At 54.6% G+C, this 12021-nt stretch overlaps 1 pseudogene across 1 annotated transcript, besides 1 other annotated feature; it reads left to right on the top strand.

Moving 5' to 3' along the window:
• The first annotated feature begins 8047 nt into the window (after positions 1-8047).
• NCS57_00627600 lies at positions 8048-10667 on the top strand (annotated as a pseudogene). The gene is made up of 2 exons: positions 8048-8092; positions 8148-10667.
• Positions 8048-10667: a sequence feature.
• Positions 10668-12021: the final 1354 nt, after the last annotated feature.

The following is a 12021-nucleotide window of genomic DNA, read 5'->3' as shown; positions in this document are numbered from 1 at the left end:
CGGAGGGTCCAAACAAAGCTGTTGTGGGCTCATCGACGTCATCAAGCTTGTGCTCCTGGTTGGGTCAGCCCTTTACGGCTTGCGGTGAGCTCTGAGCGTCCCACCCTGGACGAGGGACCCTGACCTGGGGGGGCTTAGTGCTGTGGAAACGTTGCGGCCGATACCTTGGAAGGCTTCTTGTCAAGATGAAGATCAAGACCAGATTCAGAACTCCAACCTCGAGAAAGCTGCGCGCGATAAAGATTCGTGGCCGACGCGCCTTGCGCTGCCTCTCTTATTGGCGCCCACGCAGATTCTGACATGACCGACAAGGCATTCCGTGGGCCGAAAGGAAGAAAGGGACCACAGGTCTTGGAAGTACTCGTACTTGTTGTGTGCTCGGCTCGGTGTAAGCGGAGGGAGGCTCGACGTGATCTTCCATTGTCGATATCCGTTGCCTCAATGTTGCAAGTCCGAAGTCATGTTACCGCCGAGCACCAGCAAGCCAACAGTTGCACCAGCCCTGCAGTTGATGTCCACTCTGTGCCTTGCTTCAAGCCCAAGTCCTCGGAGCGTTTTTCTCGTCGACCGGTTGGTATGTGGGCGATGCAACATGCCTACCCACTGTCTTTGTCCCCCAAACGAATACGCATCCGCCTTTGTCACAGAGCAGCGGCGCCCATTCAAGTGACTGTTCCAGGCGCTCGTGAAACATGGTTCCACGCAATCACTTTCGTCCTTGAGAGCAGGGGCCCAGACATCTGGAGCAGTGTCATGATATCTATGCAGATAGCCGCATCGGCGGAGTGGCTTGCGAACAATGGAGAGGGGAGCTCACTTGGACCATCCCATCTTGATCCGACATCTGCTCACTCGCTTGTCGTTTTCGCTACCAACGCTAGATCCCCTCTAGAGATGCGTGCCCCTCGTGCTCCTTAGAACTCGACGAATGGTGTGCCCCCCAAGAAGCAGAATCATCATTGTCGCGCGTCGGTTTGCAGCCCATCAACCCTCGAGATGCAGAGGTGGCATGTCGCCCAAGCAGATTGGACAATTCCCCACCAGATCGAGGGGTAGAATGCTCCAGCGAGAGAGGGCCTGGACCTTTGAACAGAGACCCTGATACGCGCCGTAGTGCCGTCCCTCGTCGGTCGATCGCCGACAGTGTCCCTCAAGGACAGTCGAGACGGCACAGCGCCATACGCCTGCGTGAGCGTGTTGCGTGATGCTTCGCAAATGAGCCAGAAGATCTTTTTGGATGCATCGTGACATGTACTAAGGCACTGGAGATCACTGAGGGTGTCATGTCCTGCGGTCTCCTGTATGTGATGCTCAAATCCTGGGGTTGGACGACTGGATGTCGCGGGGGGTCAAGCAGCGGTGAGCGGAAGATGGGCGAATCACGTCCGATATCCCAGCCAATATCAGCAAACCCAGCATCCAACACGGCCTTCCCCCGAGCTGCCACCTCCCGTAGCTTCGAGGGAGAGAGGAATGCGACCGTCAAGCGTCATGTGCCCCTCGTTTCAATTTGGCTGAGGACGCACCTGGCACCCATCATTGGTCACCGTGTCTCGATTTCTAGAACAACCGCCAGTAGCGCAAAGGGTCAAAAGAGGCTCAGCCGTCAACCCACGACACGGCAAACCAACGCCATCACGTAGATGAGGCAGTTTGGGAGGGACAGTATCATTGATTATTCGCTGAACTGGGCGGTCTATCCCACCCACCCAAGATCCTCCGTCTGTTAGCATCAAGACTAGATCGCCCTCCGAGCCGGCGTCGCGCACTTCATCTCACGACATCCGAAGCAGGTGATGGTCAACCTCCGATGTACGGACATGGTTTACCGGTTCTTCCCTCTCCTCTGCCGGACGAGTCTCGAAAATCATCCGACCTGGTGAAACGGCCTCTGTAGATGAGCCACTGGTGAAGTCAAGACATTGGATCCGGGGACTTGATGGTTCTCTGTGCTCACTCAAGACGAGACGCTAGATCCACCCGGCCGCAGCAGAGTCCTCTCCAGGTGGGACATGGCATGGTATGGATCTCATCTGAGGATTTTCAACTTTGGCTCACGTCGTTACTTCGCGACGGCACTTTTTATTCCCCAGACCGAGAGTGCAACACGGTCCTCAATCATGTCTCGCATCGGACAATACACTCGAGGCGGCATGACTCGGCCAAGACAGGACAGGACAGGATGGTGATGCCAGATTATGGCCAGTGCGCGCGCGATAATGAGACCCTGGCTCTCGTCTGTTGGACCCTTGCTCTGTTGATTCCCGCGGGATGATGCAAGCACTCCAAGCCGCACTCTCGAGGAAACTTCAATCGGCATCCATCACGATTCTTTCTCAGAGGCCATGAAACGCACTCATGGGGCTGTCCTCGCACGGTCGAAGCACCATCTGCGAGTTGCGCGAACATGGTCTGAGCCGTGTCTGTCTGTGACAATGGTCGCAGCGACGATGTCGTCGTGCAGTAGTTCGTGGGTTGAAGGGAACGTCGTATGTCTTTAGAGACAAATTGCCGGATCCGGCAGGATGAAAGGGTCCTTGAACGGGGCTGATGTCGGCGCCGAACCACTGGAGGGTCTAGACTTTGCTCCTATCGTGAATCCATGTACGACAGCCGCCATCAAAATAGGAACCACACCGGTCTTGAGTGTCAGCCCGAGTAGAATATGTCTCTTCCAAGAACCTGTCAGAATGAATTGGCATTCCATCCCAACTTGCAGCTCTTGAAAGACACTGGCTGTTTCGACAAGCCAACTTTTCCAGAGCGAGCTGATGGACCAGGGGGCCTGGACAAGAGGTGCCTCAACTTGTAAGCGGCGCAACGTTTTGAGTGGACGAAGAGTGCAGCCATGTCTCTTTCAGGTTCTACAAAACCGCCCCAGACTCTTGGCCAGCGGCCTCTGCGGGACAAACATCATGACACGGAGGGCAGTGTCCTCTGCTCTCAAAATCCTTTGGATGGTAGGTAACAAATCGCCTATCCGCGGGCTGGACCGGGTTTGAGGTGAAGAGATCGACTGTTACAGTCGAGTCAGTTTTCATGGGATTTCTGCAAGTTGATGAAAATCGATACGGAAATGGCCACATTATCCAATGTCCATTATCGTAGAGTGACGCAGTGAGGTAGCCCGGACACGTCTTGGCAGTGGTTGGTCGTTTGAAGCGCAGCGGGATGCCAGAGATGCTGAAGATCATGGCCGTCACAGACGAGCTGGAGCATCTTGCGGTGGTTCGGGCGGGATGGGCGTCCACTAACAGCCCAGGATAAAGGAGAGAACCCTGCAAGTTGCAGGTGAGAAGTACTCGTACTTGTCCCTAGTACATGGGACTGCGACCAGGGGCTCAAGAGGCCCTTGAAGCAAGATGACATGCCACTCCCCCAATCAAACGTCGGCGCCACGCGGGTGCAGTGGAGATATGACATAACTGCTGGGGGGCGCGCCCAGAGCGGCCCAGAGTGAAAGCAAATGGTCAGAGGCTCCGCTTGAGGCGGCGCCCGACACAGGCCAAAGGCGCAGCGTAGCGCAGCGCAGCAGAGATGCAGATGCAGAATGCGATGGATCATGGGTTGGATGAGATCCAATGTGAGCCACAAGGGGCTCTAAGGAGAGCATAGTGGCGGCAGAGGCTCTCCCACAGAAGGAAAGCTGAGCTGAGGAAATGGCCTCTTCCGCATGTTCCATCCTCATGACGGGAATGCGCGTGGTGCGAGCATAAGATGTTGGAGGGAGGGACAGCTCGGAACGGAGCGGATGGTCTCGTGGCAGCAACGAGCTGTGCTGCGTGATAGGCATGTCTTGGATGTGCCATGGAGTCATGACAGACGCCTGCCGCGATACAGGCGGGCTCGGGGGTTCTGGATCTGGATGTGCGGTTGGTGGTGGGTGTTTGCTGCTGTTGATTCAGTGAATCACGCACTGGACTGCGCTGAAGCGGATGGATGGATGGATGATCCAGAGCATGGTGGTTGGTGTGGATGGTTGATCAAGGTTGATCAAGGTGGGATTCTTCTGGAGCAGACCCGTGGTGGTTTGCGGGCCGGCGTGATTGATGTTGCGTGCACCTTGTATTGACATCCATTTGATCAAATCCAATCTCAGGTACAGTACCCATCAACGAACGCCGGCAATACGTCGAAACAGCGGCGGCACGGCTGATGGGTTTCGGCTGGGCATAAGAGGAGGCTTGTGCGACTCCCCGAGATAACAAGCCTTGCCTCTCGTCTGGTATGGGGATTTTCGAGGCGTGATCTGCCATGTCTCGGGACACGACAAGAAGGGGACTGCTTTGATGCAAGGACAACCTGCGACAGACTGCGAGTCAGGAAGATGATGATGTGCTGCATGACATTTCTGTCCTGCTGCTGCTGCTTGGTGCATCACCAGTGCCGGCGCTCCACCGACTGAGAAATTTACAAGTGCCTGTCGTCGAGTTACCCGGGAATCAGAATGTCGCGATAAGAGAAGAGGCGAACAAATTCTTCCGTTTCACGACAGCGGGCTGACTCTCTTCTGCTCGACGGTTGCCTCTTCTCGACCTCTCGGTGCTCATTCGGGAGTCCACCAAGGAGGCTATATCGGTGTCTCCATGGTCAATAGCGGCATCTCCGGGACCAAGTAAACAAACAACAACATCCATAAAGACGGCGGGGGACGGGGTCCATGTCCTTGTGCCGTCCGTCAATGCCATGCCTCCCCTCCAGCTTTGCTTGGCTTGGCCTGTGAGACATGGCTGAGGCGTGCGCACGCACACGGTTCAATCTCTCATCTTTGCCCGCACCGACCAACAACCGCGCTGCATTTCATCGTCGATTCGTCGTCGTCGTGTTGCTGTTGACGATGCTTGAGCCTGGACTGGTCCTGTTGGAAATGAAGGCCCAGCGCGCAAACACCCGTCTTGAACAGAGTTCCCGAATCCTCGACCGCAGCCGACGCTACGGCCTCTCTAGATCCCCCTAAAGGAAATAAGCGGCTTGCGCCCATGCTAGATTGGCCATCTAGGCGGAACACCCATCACCAATCTCAAGTGCAGCTCTTGCATTCTCACTTGCTACTCGCCGAGTCGTTGCGCGTCTGGCCTGGTCCTCCTGATCCTGGTTCCAAGCCACGCGGGTCAAGAAATAAATGAGACACCAGAACATTAAGAAGGTTACTTGACTGTTCTCAAGTATAATAATTAAAATTATATAAAATAGGATAACATACCTGAGTATATATCATAATAAAAGCAATACCTTGAAGTCCTTTTTATATATTATTTCTATGTTTTATAGACTCCCTTCAGAGGATGATACTCAAATAAGTTTGTACTGGCATCTCTTTTTTTCCTCGACCTGCCAGGTGGGTGCACGCCAAGAGGACCCCCACTGTGGTGAGCGACTCGAGCATGGTCCCGTTCGACGACTCCACTTAAGACCATTGAACGCTCGGCGGCCTGTTTGGTGTTGCCCTCTGTCATTCTGTTGCGAGTAACCTCTCGGTCTCGCTATCGAGCTGTTCTCAGCCTACGGCGAGTCCGGAGCGTCTGCCTACATATCGAGAGACGACTATGAATGTCGAGAAGACGTGTTTAGTGAATAATTAGCGTTAGCAAGGCTGGTCCGACCATTGTCAGCCCTCTGTAGTTTGCAGATTCATGAGTGAAATCATGAGGCGCAAGTTGAGTGAAGATAACCAAAAATATGGAGTTGATATTGGAACATGTTTCTCTCCCAGCCCAATTCCCCGGATACGAAAGTGGCGGTGGGCTGGGCTGAACTGAACTCAACCTCTTGGGCACCCAAATGCTCTATTACTGGATTGTTCCAAGTTTCCAAGTTGATCTTCTTGTAATCCAGCCTGACAGACAATGACGATGGGGTAACGCGAAAAATCGAGAGGCGATGGATGAATGCGGAGTTGAGGTGAGAGGTGACGGGAAAATCCCTACTTGGCTTGAGCAAGACGTCGCGGTTGAGGTGCGGTGGTACCAGGGATGGATTGGTTGGATCCATCGTTTATCCTGGATGGTCCAAGGTTGAGTTGATGCAAGCAAGGTAAAAAGCCAGGGCCAATTTCTGATCGGTACGTAAGTAGTCTCCGTCGTCGAAGTCGTAGTCGCAGGATCCCCCAGTCGTCGTCGGTGTTATCTCATCCCGGCTGCAGACCGAGATGCGATGGATGCGGAGCGCACGAAGCGAAGAGGCGCTGCTGCTGCTTGTGCTTGGCTGCGGATGGCATCAAGGCCCGAGACGACCGCGCGCGAGAGGGAGGCGGATGGTTTCTGAATGCGCATCTGGCTCTGGCTGCACTCTGCACTGCACTGCAATGCGCTCATGCAGGCGGTGGTTGAGCAGTGATCATCATTGGATGATTTCTAGGGATTGCATGCTTTGGATTGGGAATGCCCTCGGCCGGGATGGGGGGAGACCCTCGTTCAGATGGCGGCAAAGAGACCCAGCAGGGTCCACACCAAGTGGCCGCCCACAGGCTCCTCAGTGGACACCCCGTTGATGGTCATTGCTCCTGAGGCGGGTCACAAGTACCGGATACTTTGCGAGATGGGGTGCGTGCCCCCAAACTGGCCCCGTCCAGCCCCAATCAGCCGCCCGTACGACCGCTGATGAACCAGCCAGACTGCCAGGGTGTGGTGCTTAGGGGACCGAAAAACCGTGCTAGTCCTGGGAGAGGGTGTCGAGGTGCCAGGAAGTGCGAGGACAGGCCTGAGATGCCCTGTGTTACTGGGCCTGCCAGGTCGTTGCAGAGCGCAGTGATCTCTCTCGTCGACGCATGGAGGCAGCAGAATCAGAGCCAGCCAGAAAAATCCCATCCCAGGTGAGACCCTGGTCATTTCCGCTCCTCGACGGGTCCCTCTTGCGCAGCCAGCGCCCGTTCCATATTACTATAGGAACCCTCCAGGCCCCTCCACCTTCCTTTTGGGACCCTTCCTTTACTTCTGCGTCCTCCCGTCTACTCCTGGATCACATCAACGCCATCCTCCTCCTCCTCCTCCTCCTTCTCCTCTCCTTTTCATATCGACAATCCTCTCGAGGCATCCTCAGGGCCACGGAGGAATCTGGGTTCGCAGCTGTTCTTGTCTGGCGAACCTGTCGAGGCTTTACAATCCTTTCCCGGCTTTGGGCTGTTGCTGTGTTGCAACCGCCGCTGGGTTTTCCCTACTCGTCAAAGGTGAGTCCATGATGCTCCGCGATGATCTTGATTGCATTCCCTTCCATCATTCCCTCTTCTCTTGCGTTTGCTTTGCATGTCTCTCTAAATTGCTTGCTGTTTGTCGCTGTCTATTTGTTGCTATTTGATTTGCTGCGCTGCGACAACAGTGAAGAGGGATTCCGTGGTGAAGACGCTCGAGTCTTCGTCACGGCTGCCTACCGCTTCTGTGTCTACCACGGCTTTTCACGCTTGAAAACCGAACCTTGTCTGCCTTTACCTGTCTTCCGCCCGAAAATCTTGTCCTCTTGCAAATTCGCAACCTACGTCTCGTTTGCCACGATCTGCGCGCTTCTCGGTGTCCTGCACTCGCTTCTCCTGGCCAGAAATCTCGTGCTCCCAGTCCAAACCTCTTCTCCGAAGCCATCGCCGCTCCCTCCTCGCCCGTGTTCCGTGACTGCTGCCTCAACGATCATCGAATGCGTGTGACCACGATTACGATTTCGGTTCCCATCTTACAATCCACGGGCGGCAAAGTGAACAGCGAGGCTGTGCAGTGACGATCACGGGTCGACTTACACTTATACAACCACTTCTTTCGCCCTATTTCAGCTGGCATGTCATGCCAACCCCGCCTGCAGACTGGATGCCGAGATTTGTGCAGAACGCCTTGGACCCTTCGTGCTTTGCTTGCTCACATTTTATACATTTTTTTGCGCCTTCTCAGCTGCCGCTTGGCGACGCATCCAACTAACCTTATTGTGAAATAGGTAGAACTTTTGGAACCTTCGACATTACTCCGACCGTGATACCCCAGGTGACGCCATCCCTCCCCGGCATCGCTTCTCCCATCCGACCATATACTTTTCTATTACCACGACCGGACCCCGCTCCTATGCGTAGTGGACAATAACTATGGATTCAGAAGACGGAGAACTGTTCATAAAGGTATGGTGGTGTTGGAGAGTTTTGAAAAGTTGGGCAACCCAGCTGACTGATGTAGCAACTTGCCAGCTTCGTGCGGACGCATGAAAAGGCTCTCGCCAACGCCCTTCAGTTGCAACGGCGTCAAACTCGGCACAAATCCTCTCAGAGCACTGGCTCTGCTGCCGCCCTCTCCCAGACCTCGACCTCCCTCCCCGACCGACCCGCTACCTCCTCATCCACTTCGAGTTCACTCGCCGCCGCCTTGTCGCTGGGCGCCCTCAGCTTCACTTCCCATAATGTTAAATCGGCAAAGTTGGCGCTCACCCCTCACCACCTATTCTACCTCCTCTCGCGTTTCGAAGAGCTCAACATCAATGTTGGCCCTATGAAGGTCCGGTTAGAAAACCTCCACGACAGCTCATCCTCCGCCAACTATGTCTCGTTCCTCAGCAACACCCAACGGTCGAGAAGCAAGGGTTCCGATATCGATTCCATTCATTCGGTATCGAGTATGCGCAGCGTCATGTCTGGCATGTCTGCCTTGTGGGCCAGCTTTGGCATCGGTGCCAGCATCTCTGCTGCCCGCACTGAGCGCCAGAAGGCTGCTCTGGAAGCCGACATGAAGTACCTTTACTCTGCGTTTACCAAGATCCCCTGCCTTAAGCTGGCACCGGATTGGCGTGCCCGCCTGATCCGTGGCTACGAGGAGTTCCCCTTTGACTCGGCCGTCCCTCTATACGCCTTTAAGAATCTCCAGGCCCTCGAGGTCAACAGCATCGACTTTCGACAGTTTTTCGGTTGGGATCGTCTGGCCGATCAGTTACGGTCATTGACGCTCAAGCGTGCTGGCGTCGAGGACCCTGCGGACATTCTGATTGAGATCGTATTGGATGACATGGATAAGCGTCGGAGACGGGTTTCCAAATCACAGTCGTCACCTACCTCCGCCTGGGCAGGGAGCAGCAGCCCTCGACGAAGCGGTGTCCTCGCTGGCCATCCAGAGCTTCATCGGGCCGCTTCTGCACCGAGCTCTCCTGGTCACCATGTTGACATGAGGATTGGTTCGATGACGCCCAGCGAACATGCTGTGGAAGAAGGCAGCCGAAGGCAGTCTTTGAGCAGAGAGGACCAGGAGGATTCCTCCAAGCCTCAACATAAGGAGGCTCGTCCCCGAAGCAACTCACCTCCTCGACCTGCTAGTTCTCGGACTCAGTCCCATCACGTTCGTGGTGGACATCACCGTATGAGGCGATCTGGATCTGGTAGCTCCCATTCCAGCCTCTCGGATTCCTGGGGTGGTCACCATCACGCCCGTGGTAGCTCGGGCAACCTGCTTGCCATGGGCATCCTTCCCGCCTCCAAATGGCGATTCCTGAGACACTTGAGCTTGGCGGAAAACTCCATGACCTCCATTCCTCACAACAGCCTGGCCCCCCTCTCCAACACACTCTACTCTCTTGACCTCTCAGCCAACCTCTTCAGTCAGGTCCCGGACAGCCTGGCCACCCTCACTGCTCTTAGAGCCCTCAATTTGTCGCACTGCATGATCGACTCGCTTCAGTCGCTCACTCGCAATCCCCTCCCCGCCATCACAGCCTTGAACCTCAGAGCCAACAGACTTCAGTGTCTGGCTGGTGTTGAGAAGCTGTTCCCCCTTGAGCGACTTGATCTGCGAGAGAACCGTCTGGTTGATCCCATGGAGCTCGCGAGACTCACTGGTATTCCCGACATTCATGAGATTTGGGTAGAAGGTAACCCCTTCACACGCACGCACAAGGATTACCGTGTCACCATCTTCAATCTCTTCCGCAAGACCCCGGGCTACACGGAGGATGTCATCATTGATGGCAGCGGACCCAGTTATGCCGAAAAGCGTATGCTGGTCGAACGCCCTCCCATCCCCGAGTCCGTCCCCGTGGTCAAGCCACAGGCTCCTGAGGTGCCCACTGTTGATGTGAGCAAGCCTGCCATCATCTACAATCCTCCCAAGGAGCCTACCGTTCTCCGAAAAGAGCGGCCTGCTCCCAAGGCTGTCATGAGCGAGATCAACACAAGTTCGACACGTCGGCGGAAGACGCCCAAGAGGCGTATCGTCGACCTTGCCACGTCTGACACACTCCCCTCTCCCACCCCTGTTGACGTGCACGTGGCGAAGCCAGCTGTCAGACAGCCCAAGGCGCCAGTCACAAACGATGGGAATTATCGAATCTCCCAAGAGCCTGAGACTCAGTTGTTGCCTCCGGTGGTACTCTCCACCCACTCGGGCGCTGTGAGCGCCCCTGAAGTCCCCCGAATCGATACCAGTGTGGTACCAAACATTTCCACTGTCTACTCCACCGACGACGACCGCGCGGATTGGAAAGAGCCCCAGGATTGGGATGCCAGCGGCGAGATGTATCGCCAGAAGATTGAAGCCTTGCGGAATAAGGTCGGAAACGGCTACCTTTCAGTCCTGAGCGAGGAGAGCTGGGGCTCCAGCCGCCCGACAGAGTATTCATCTCCCGGTATCCCATCTGCCCCTGTTATGCGCACCGCTCATACTCCAATCCATCTTCCCCAAGCGCAGGCCATTCACAGTGGCCGAACCTTGGGCTAGACCAAGACACTCACACACCATCTGTATCCGGAGGATGATGATACCCCAATGATACCCCTATATACCCTCTCTGCCGCGGGATTTGGTGGATTCTGCAGCATGATTCGATTCTCCTTGACCGAGCTTGATTCTGGAGACTCAAGCTTGGCCACACTTCTGTTTTCGACATTTATAAGCATTTTGCAATGATATTACGGAGCATAGCGAGGCGGCGTTTTTGGCAGAAGGAACATTTGCATTTGTTTGAGCATTCAGAGCCAGCACCACTACTCATGGTTGCTATTCTTGGTTGCCGGAGCATTCCTGGTCATGTTACTCGTGGTCTGGACGCATATCTGGAACATGCGGGGAAGCAGAATCCCTTTTGAGGGCAGGACCTGTTTCTCAAGAATGCTCAATTTTTTCTCATCTATTCGGGTGGGAAACCCCCGACATTGGATTATTTTGGTCGGAGTCTGGACACGGCGTTTACGGAACAAGGATGAGATTTGGTTTTTTGCATTTTGGGTTTGTGTGGCGTGGGCTGAAAGAAAAAAGACTTCAGTGGTCGTTTGACAAGGCACACAGTTTGTGGATTTCCATAGTGGAGGGGTTGACAGAGTTGTTGTTGAGAGTTGCTGTAATACATGGAAATCATGGATCTGTTCAAACCTTGATGCATCTCTGGTGTTTGTCATGACTTGTAGAGATTTAACTGATGACTTGGCTGAGACGTAGGATGTTCTTGTCTCACGGCGGGACTTCGTGGGTGCAAATGTTCCTGATGGAATAGTCAAGGGCTACCCCCTCACACAGATCAAGAGATAAACGAGACCCCAGAATCGCAAAGAGTCTGTTCTCTATCTAACACCTCCAAGTCGTGAGTATTCACAGTGTAGTCGGAGCGAAACTTTGGATATCCTTTATAGTCTTCTATTACTCTTGCTGTATTGGTTATTAGCTATCCTCAGGAGAGGGTAAACTGGTCTCGACCCACGTGCTGTTGAGGTTCAGCTTTTGGCATTTGAAGAAATGACCCTTCCAGGCACTGGGTGTTCCGGTGATGCCGCCATGAGGGTTGTAGACTAAAAAAAGAAGGGTTGGCTGACGTGACCAGGTCAGCCACGGCCAAGTTCGCATGACCGCACTTAGGCCGGCGCCCCGAATTGGGAGTGAGGAGACACTGGGCAATTGTTTGGGGCTTGGCGGCCTCTGAAAGGAGGAAAGGGATAGAAAGGCCAAAGCATAATCTGGCTGGTTTGGGGTCCTCGGAGTGGCAGGTTTCGACTAGTGAGGGTGGTGGGTGGTGGTGATGATGGTGGTGGGGGAGAACAGCCCGATGACGATGGTGGGCTGGGTGAGGAGTATCAGGTAC

This window comes from Fusarium keratoplasticum, chromosome 4 (genome assembly GCF_025433545.1).
Source record: "Fusarium keratoplasticum isolate Fu6.1 chromosome 4, whole genome shotgun sequence".
In the NCBI taxonomy this organism is placed as follows: Eukaryota; Fungi; Ascomycota; class Sordariomycetes; order Hypocreales; family Nectriaceae; genus Fusarium; species Fusarium keratoplasticum.
Note: the sequence above shows the minus strand (reverse complement) of the source record. Positions and strands in the feature narration are given on the sequence as shown.